Source organism: Egretta garzetta, unplaced genomic scaffold (genome assembly GCF_000687185.1).
Source record: "Egretta garzetta isolate BGI_Z169 unplaced genomic scaffold, ASM68718v1 scaffold320, whole genome shotgun sequence".
NCBI classification, from domain to species: Eukaryota; Metazoa; Chordata; class Aves; order Pelecaniformes; family Ardeidae; genus Egretta; species Egretta garzetta.
Window position 1 is genome coordinate 2,273,747 of NW_009258260.1, and position 8,406 is coordinate 2,282,152.

Below are 8,406 nucleotides of genomic sequence, written 5' to 3' on the forward strand. Positions count from 1 at the left end.
CCCACTTTATAAACATTTGTAGGCAGTATTAAACAGTACCTTGGTTTTATGTTTCAGGTTCTCTCCTAGTCCCACGTTAAGTCTTCACTTCAAAAACATTTTGACTGAAAGAGCTCTCTTTGTTCAGCCGAGAACAATACAAAAATTGTTTTGTTTTTTTTTTCTTATTCGAACACTGCTCTGGCCCTACCTTGTTCTAAAGTTATTGAGTGGGATCACAGCACAGTGATTACATGGCTATTCTACCACAGGTAAACAAGAGAAAAGAGGAAAAAGTGACTATGGAAACTTAGATGAAAAGAGCAAAAAGCTCCAATGCCAGACAGATCACCGTGGTGAAAAGGAACAGAAGGTGACCAAGTCTATTTTTACATCTGTAACTTTGGAGTTGTGTAGTTCCAGCAAACCAGGCAACTAATGCACCAGTCAATGTTTCTCAAAGCATGGATGGTGTCTCCCTACAGCACACAAAGGATTAGCCAAGAGAGACGTAAGCACTGAGTTATGCAGGGTTTTAACAACATACAGTAGGACAAAAGGAGATGTAGACGTAGCTGCTTTAGTTTCCTTCAATTAAGCGTCACCTGTCAAACACTGGAAAATCTTTTATGTTTGACTCTGCTATATGAAGTGTCCCTCTGCAGACCATATTAGGGCAATGGTACATTTGGTTTAGTCTTCTCACCCGATTAGGACAGAGGAGATGACAGCAATAGCATGCGTGGTTAAGACATGAACTAACAATGATTGGCACGATTATGTTTGACATCCTTCAAGCACATCATATAAAGTGGCAGTTTTGGTATGTGCAACTTCAGGAGGAACAACTATTAAAAGGAAAAAAAGAGGAAGAAATTAGTCAGAAAGAGTCTGAAAGGAAAAGATAAGGAATTAAAATCCGTAAGATCAGCAGGGAGGTGGCCTTTATTAGAGTCCATATGCATATCCAAAGACAAAAACAAAAAATCAAGGAGGAAGAAAACGCTATGATGGTTAAATAACAAGGTATAAGAGTTCATTAAAGCTGAAAATGTTTCCTTCCAAACATGGAAATCATGCCCAAGTGACACTAATAGAACTGAGCATGAACTGTAGAGGCTAGATGTAAAACAAACATCAGGTAGGGTGAAGAGGAAATTTAAAGAAAACACCACTAAAGGTATAAAGACAAATACTGTAATAAAACATTATTTAAACACATCAGACAGAGAAAGCTCACAGGGCAATGACCAGTACCTAAGAAGTGCTGTAGATTAGGTAGATTGATAGATTAAGTAGGCAAGTAGTAGACTCGGTGGGTTAGCTAGACTACTGATCTATGAAAGCAGTAATGGTAATCAAAGAGGTTATAGAAATTCTGCAGTGGAATTGACATTATTGCTTTAAGTTTCAGAATGGAGGATGATGGAAGAAAGTAAGCTAGCTCAAGCGGGAGAGGAGGGAAGCACTGTTCTGGAGACTGTTATTAAAAAAAAAACAACAACCAAACAAACAAATGCCAAACAACAAAAGAGTACTAGAACATCTTAATACATTGAACAGTGATAGCATTCATCAGTCACTCATTTAATGAGTGAAGCAGTTGAAACACTCATCCAATGTACAAAGGAAGGATTTGCTAGAAGATTCACAACTTAGAAGAATGGCAATAAAAATCGGGGGGTGAGGGCAGGCTCTGAAGACAGGAACAGGTAAACTCAGACTGCAGATTACTTACTGGACAGTTACAGTATGTCTCAGTGGCTGCAGCATGACTTAGACAAATATCACAGTATTATCAACTCAGTCACATCAAAATCTTAAGAATGGAAGCTGTGGAATTGCAAAATGCAATAAGGCTTTTTATCCTTTCCCCGGGTACTTAAAAAGAATATATGCACTGGGGACATATCTTCAAGTTCTCCCCTGAAATCATGAAAGCTAGAAACTTGTGTGGCTGTTTTAAACCAAAGCTGGAATTATGCACATTATCACTGAGAGTTCTCTAAACAGACAGCAGCAAGAAAAGCACTGAATACCACAAGAACTGACAACCTAGTATCAAGCCAGTATTACAGGGTCATCAAATAGGAGAATCAACATTTAAGATAATTAGACAAATTTTCAAAAGCATCTATGTGTTATAAATGTAAGTGATTTATGCATCAGTGAAACTTAGGCTCCAAACTCACACAGTTGCTTCTGAAAACATACTCACTGACTTCATAACTGAAGTACCATATGCTATTAGTCATTTCTCATGAGAAGAAAAGCCCGAGAGACCAACCTGACAAAACTCACTTAGTGTACTGATTAGGAATATAGAGACCAGTTCCTATCAGTAGTACAATGTTTTACACCGCCGATTCTCCAGTGTATTGTGATGGCTTTTTCAACAGACGCAGGGTGAGCTCAGCTTATATTTTACATACCTGTACTTTCATTTGCTCTACACAATTCAAGCAACATATATCTGCTTCTATGAAAATACAAGTAATTCCTGGCTGATACTTCTTTGATAATCTTACAAACAGAAATATAAACCCACAGGACATAGAAACCACTTATGACTGTTAAAAAGAGAAGCATTTACTAAAGAAAATTTCAGAGGTTCTGCAAGATGAATGTACAATTGAGTGTTGTGACATCAGTCTTTGAGAACTACGGATGTCCTTGCTTTCAGTTTAGCTTGCCACAGAAAAGGCCTGTATCATTATTATTATTATTATTATTATTATTATTATTATTATTATTATTATATCATATAAAATATATATCTAAACATACATAATTTCTTAGGTCACCAAAACCAACCTAAAAATATTCAGCGTTAGCTAACACATACCATACACAGATTAAATTACTATTGACATACTGCCTGCCTCTGAAAACAAGGAAGCAGGTAGAATCAGGCTCCCCTGCCCTGCTCCCCTCTGAGGGTGGAGGTCATCTGAAAGCTCCAGACCAGTTCCTGGGGAATCATAGCCACAAATTTTCAGAGGCAGAGGGAAGACCATAAGGGCATGTAACATTTCTCTTCCTGACACAGAACCTCAGAGAGAAATGCAGGAAACCTATAACATGAAGATGAGGCCAATCCATCTAGCCTCTATATTAGCCCCAGGCAAATCAAACTTGTTGATTCACAGGAAGGGAATGGTGGGTCCCTCTAGCTGCTCAAGAAAATGAAACCCCAGAGTTTCCACATCCACTCTCAGTGCTCTGTGGCGTTGATGAGCCTTGTGAGGTTCCCTTTCTGCCTTTCCCCATTATTCTGGAAGGCTATCAAGCTACAAAAATCAGAATTTAGAAGGGGAAAAAGAAAACAGACTGCCTCAAAGTTCACATCCTGTGAAAGCTAAACAATGCTGGAATTGGACCAAGTCAGGCACGTCACTTGAGCATGTATGGACAAAGGGTTCAGATGTGGTCCATTACCAACAGTGTTTATAAAGTATATTCTATTTAATGCATAAAAACTCCCTGGTCCCTTGCTAAAATGAAACTTTAGAAAGCCCTCCCCCATCTCAACATCTTGCCAATGATTGTTTCAGGGATTTTTCAAAAATTATCCATGCCTCACTTCCCTTCTCAACTTTCATTCCCTACCAGAATCTCAGGTCTTTGCAAGAATTCTGTGTTCTCCAAAATCACAAAAATTGCTTCAGCAGTTTTTCCAATCATGGTCCAACCTGCCTCTCAGTACCACAGAAATTCTTTGCAAAGATGTTGCTTTTCCCTTGTCTGGAACAAATTCCTCCACAGATGGACCATCCAATGTCTAAGAATAACTCTTTTAACTATCAATAGAGACAAAGAGATTCAGTTGCACTGTTCCCGTGGGATTCCTTTGAGTTTGAACACATCTGTTAAGATGCATACATCAGAGCTTGAATGAAGTTTTTGTCTGATTGTATCTCTGAGAACTTGTGGAAGTTTCTGCCAAAATGATCTTATCTCTTGGCAATTGCAACACATATATAGATGCTTTCTGAAGGGCTCCTGAAGAAAGTGGCGTATACAGACCAAATCAGTTTAAATACAGCCAAGCCCTGATGACTTCCTTCCCTCTCATCAAAATCCTTAGAACATTTACCTGAGACAGTTCAGCCTTCAAACTAAGACCCTACCAACTTTATGCATTCTCTATCCATCAGCAAGGAAGTATGTGGAAAACTGCAAATAGCACCAATCTCATATGCTTTTTGCTTCTCTGTAACCTTTCCAGAACCTGTGCCTCCATGCTTGTCCTTGTAGCTTTTTGCACAAACACCTTTCTTCTGGGTAAGCACCTACATCTGTTTGTGACAACTGAGTAGCCACAGGTATAAGTCATTTGGAGCTCTATCAGCTCACTCTATGACTTAATTTCAAATGTATTCAAAGTGGTGCTTTTTGTCTGTCGAGCCCTACATGAAAATGGTTACCTCATGAAGCACCTCTTCTTCTAACTTGTTTCTCCAACTGCATTGCATGAGCTAGCATTTCCCAAGACTGAAAGAGACGGGAACTGGACACAATGCATCCTACGTTCTGGATTTTGCTTCAAGGATTCATCTGCGCTGGAAATACATCATAATATTCAAATCCAGACATCTAGGACCCAGTCCTACAAGGGTCAGAAGTAATGTAATTTCATGGGGAGTAAGTGGCACCAGAAACAGCATGCAGAATGTACTACACTATAGAATTAAGCCCTAAATTAAGTTGTGTGTCACATATGACTTTACCCAGATTTTTTTCTGCTAAGAACTCATTTCGGTAAGACTTGCATTCAGACTATTGCTTAGGCTTTCTTCACCTCTGCCTTTTACAGCTGAGGAGCAGATGGCTATCACAGAGTTTTTATTTCCTATGCTTGGAAAAAGTATTTCGATCTGAATCATTCCAAAATCACCCTCATTTTTTAAAGTAGATTGGCTTCTGAGTATTTTTCATAATAAATATGTGGTGGTGTTTTCTGCCAAGCACTAGTGACTGTGCATGCAAAATGGTCAGTGAAGATTTCAAACTGATTTGAATAGGTGGCCCATAAAATCCAAGTCTTTTTTCCAGATTCATGAATGAGGGCATAGGGAACCATCTGTACATCAGTGCATTTTTCCAAGAACTGATATACCCTACCATGCTGACTCTTTCTGGGTGTTTCTGATATTTTCAAAGAAAATTCCTCTCAAACTTCCTGTCTAATCTAGTCTTTAAGTATTTTTAAATTTTTTTGCCATCCACTAGAAAACTCCACCAGAATGAAGAATGTCCTCTGAAAATGAAATATAATCTGCCTAGTTGTGGCGGTATAGGCAATGTGGTGGTCTGGGCAAGGGAGAAGCAGCAATGTTGTAGTGTCTAGAAGGTAGAGAGAAGGACAGGAAGTGCTGCTGGCCCAAAGAAGTAAAGCATCACTGCAAGTGCAAAAGTTGAGAGGAAAAAAGAGGTGGCAATGTAGCTCTGAGAGGAGGGGAAGAGAAGGAGAAAGGAAGGGATTCTAGGGTGAGGGGAAAGAATCAGTCCAAAAGGCAGGGGAGGCAAGAGGTAAGGAGAAAGAGTTTGCAATGACAGGAAAGCCCATTTTTAAATGTTGGGAGCCACAAATATTAATCTCTTGGGTCAATGGATGTATTCCAGCACTAAGGATTGAGGCACTATTAAAAAACCCACCACATAACACGGGAGTTAGCCATAGTAAATATGCAGTAAATATCAATTATGCCTCGTTTTTAGTTCATGTGAGAAAATGGCATTGCTATTTTGCAAGGGCATGCCAAACACTAATTATATGCATATCACCCCAAACAAATACAGCCTGATAAAGCTTATAACCCATCATAAATAATGTGGGTTTTTTTTTCCATTAGTTTCAAAGCACATGGAATCAACTAATAGACATCAACACCACGAGAAGTCTTACCATTTCTTGATTTTTTGCTGGACTCTAACTGTATTTTGGTAGCTAAATTTCAACACTTCCTGAGATAGGATATAATATTAATGCTGAAATTATTATTAAACTTCTTTTCTGGAAAAAACAACTTCAGTGTGAAAGGAGCATCTAAACCTGGGTTTGCAGTTTATTCATACTGGTATTATGAATTTAGTAGGAATGGAAGGTGATTTGGGGACATTAAAAACTTTGGGGTCTAAAAGGCTCTGTTTGTCCTCAGAACAGGTAAAGCATGAAGAGCTGCAGGCTCCACATCCCCCTACTGCCCTCTGCCAATATTCCTCACCCCTGAACTTGGCCACCTCAGAAAGCAAAAGCAGGAGTTCATTCTCCAAGTTCCCTACAATCCCCGCTGGCCTCTGTCCTAAGGTTGCTTTCATGGGTTTCCATTTGTACTGTCAAAAAACATCAGTGTGAGGTTTCAAATCCCATTTACTAATGAACTCTTTCATCTCTGTGAATGGGATAAAGAGATTCTTTGTTTGAAAATAAAGATTATTTTTTCTTGTTGTTCTGCTCATTTTTTGCATCTTTTCACAAGCTTTTTGTTTTCAGAAAACATTACAAGACAAAACTGTACCCCAGTTTTAACAAAGAGCCTGACATCTCCAATTTGAAGGGAATTCTTGTATATACTAAATTGCATTGCTGCCTGCTGCTCAATTGTTTCACATCTCTTTCTTCTGCCCAGATCACCAGGTGAGATTTGGGAAAGTCTCCCCAATGTTTACCAGCTCTATTAAATTCAAGATCTCTAGAAGAAGCTCATAACGAATAAAGTCAGAAGCCAACAGGAATGAATTGCAGCTAAAGTGATTTTGATAGTGATGATCCCTATAACCCGTCTGCTTCCAAGCTTGGCCCTGAGGCAGGATTTTTAAATTAAAAAAAGAAAAGGATATACATACTTTTTAATCTGATTTTTTATTGTCATGCCCTGATTTTTTTTTATAGGCCTTTGCAAAGTCTGGTTGGCTTCTAAGCTCTTGAAACCTGGTGTCATCATCTTTCTTTCTTCTTTTTTCCCCCTTGTAAATTTTATAACATCCTAAAACCACTGCAGAAGAGGTAAACTATATTTTCTAAAACTAGTGAATGATGAGGTTCACATCACCCTGCACATTCTTGCCCAAGACACTTCCACGCAGGGACCATGGTGAAATGACAATGTTTTGAAGAGCTGACAGGGTAAGTTCTGACTTTCCAAAATCCAGTTTTAATCATTCCCTCCCTTATTTTTGTATTTTTTGGCAACATGGAAAAGAACGTCTTTTAAAAGGCCAGTTAACCCATGCTGAGTAATCTGAAAGTGAATGCACTCAAAACAAGGACCTTAAACTGGTACAACCACACAGGTCTACAAAGATTTTCCAGATTCTCACAGACTGATCCTCTCCGCAAAACACTCCCCCCTTTCTTCATGGAAATCCTTTACAATCCTGGGTGTCAGAGCCAGACACTTGTTTTCTCCCATTGCAATGCAGCACAGGCTGAAAATCCCCATCAGTAGATATGCTTGGGTAACAAGAAGCATGTGACTACCTGGAGAGGAATAACTACAGCTCTAGTTGGAAAGAGACACGCTTGAGGGGTCTTCCTTTTTTAATTCAGAAGAAGCAGCAACCTGACTCAACAACATGCTCTCGGCTTCCTCTAGCTGATTGCATTATCACAACCTTAGCACAAAATGCTCTGTTTCAGCGGTAATTCCCACAGAAAGGAAAAGGTAAGGCCTGATGAAGGCCTGCTCGTGCCATTATGGAAAGAGCACCCAACTGGAAAATCTGGTCCATAGCGAGGAGCGTGTTTTCAAGAACCCCAGAGCAACCCAGCAGCACATTGGTGTACTCACAATCAGATGACCCTGTGTGTGCGTGCAGGTTTGTTGGTGAATGTGGTGAGTGGACGAGGGCCGGGCTCAGAGACGGAACAGCTTCAAGGTTCAGGCAGGGAAGGCCCGGCTTGGCGCTGCATGCACCCGTCTGAGTAATCTCATTCTCCTCAGACGCCTTCTGGTTTTCAGCTGTCTTGGGTTTCTTCCTGAAAATAAACAAAGAGACCTTTGAAGGGATTGACTGCATATTTGGGGAAAAGGCATTTTTAGAATCTGTTAAAGATAACTTTCTTCCCCCCCCTTCTCTCCTCTCTTTTCCCTTACAGGGAAGGAGGCAGAGAAGACTTTCCTCCATGCTTCTTGTTTAGAAACAAGCTGCTCCTTGTTTTGACTCTGATGCAATGGCCCTGAGACTGTGTTACAGCAAATAGGCCAAGCACGAAGCTCCTCATTCTGCCCCTACTGATGACATATAAAACGAAACTCGTCCCAGTGGTTTAGACAGTCAGAGCTCCGTTTGACAAATATTAACCAAGGCTGTAGCATTCTGAATAGAGAGTTATACAGAAATGTAATAGAATTGTCTGAAAAGCAAACAAATATGCAAGTTTCCAGTTCTAAATGAATCAATGCAGGGACTCGTTTTGTAGGG

The 8,406-nt window shown here is 39.8% G+C and overlaps 1 protein-coding gene across 1 annotated transcript in view; it reads right to left on the bottom strand.

Annotated features, from left to right (window-relative positions):
- ZBTB20 (zinc finger and BTB domain containing 20) overlaps positions 1-8,406 on the bottom strand; it is a 33,270-nt gene that overhangs the window by 18,121 nt on the left and 6,743 nt on the right. Inside the window, exon 2 of the mRNA XM_009638937.2 lies at positions 7,773-7,960. The gene's annotated coding sequence lies outside the window, so the exon portion shown is untranslated. The remainder of the gene's footprint in view (positions 1-7,772; positions 7,961-8,406) is intronic.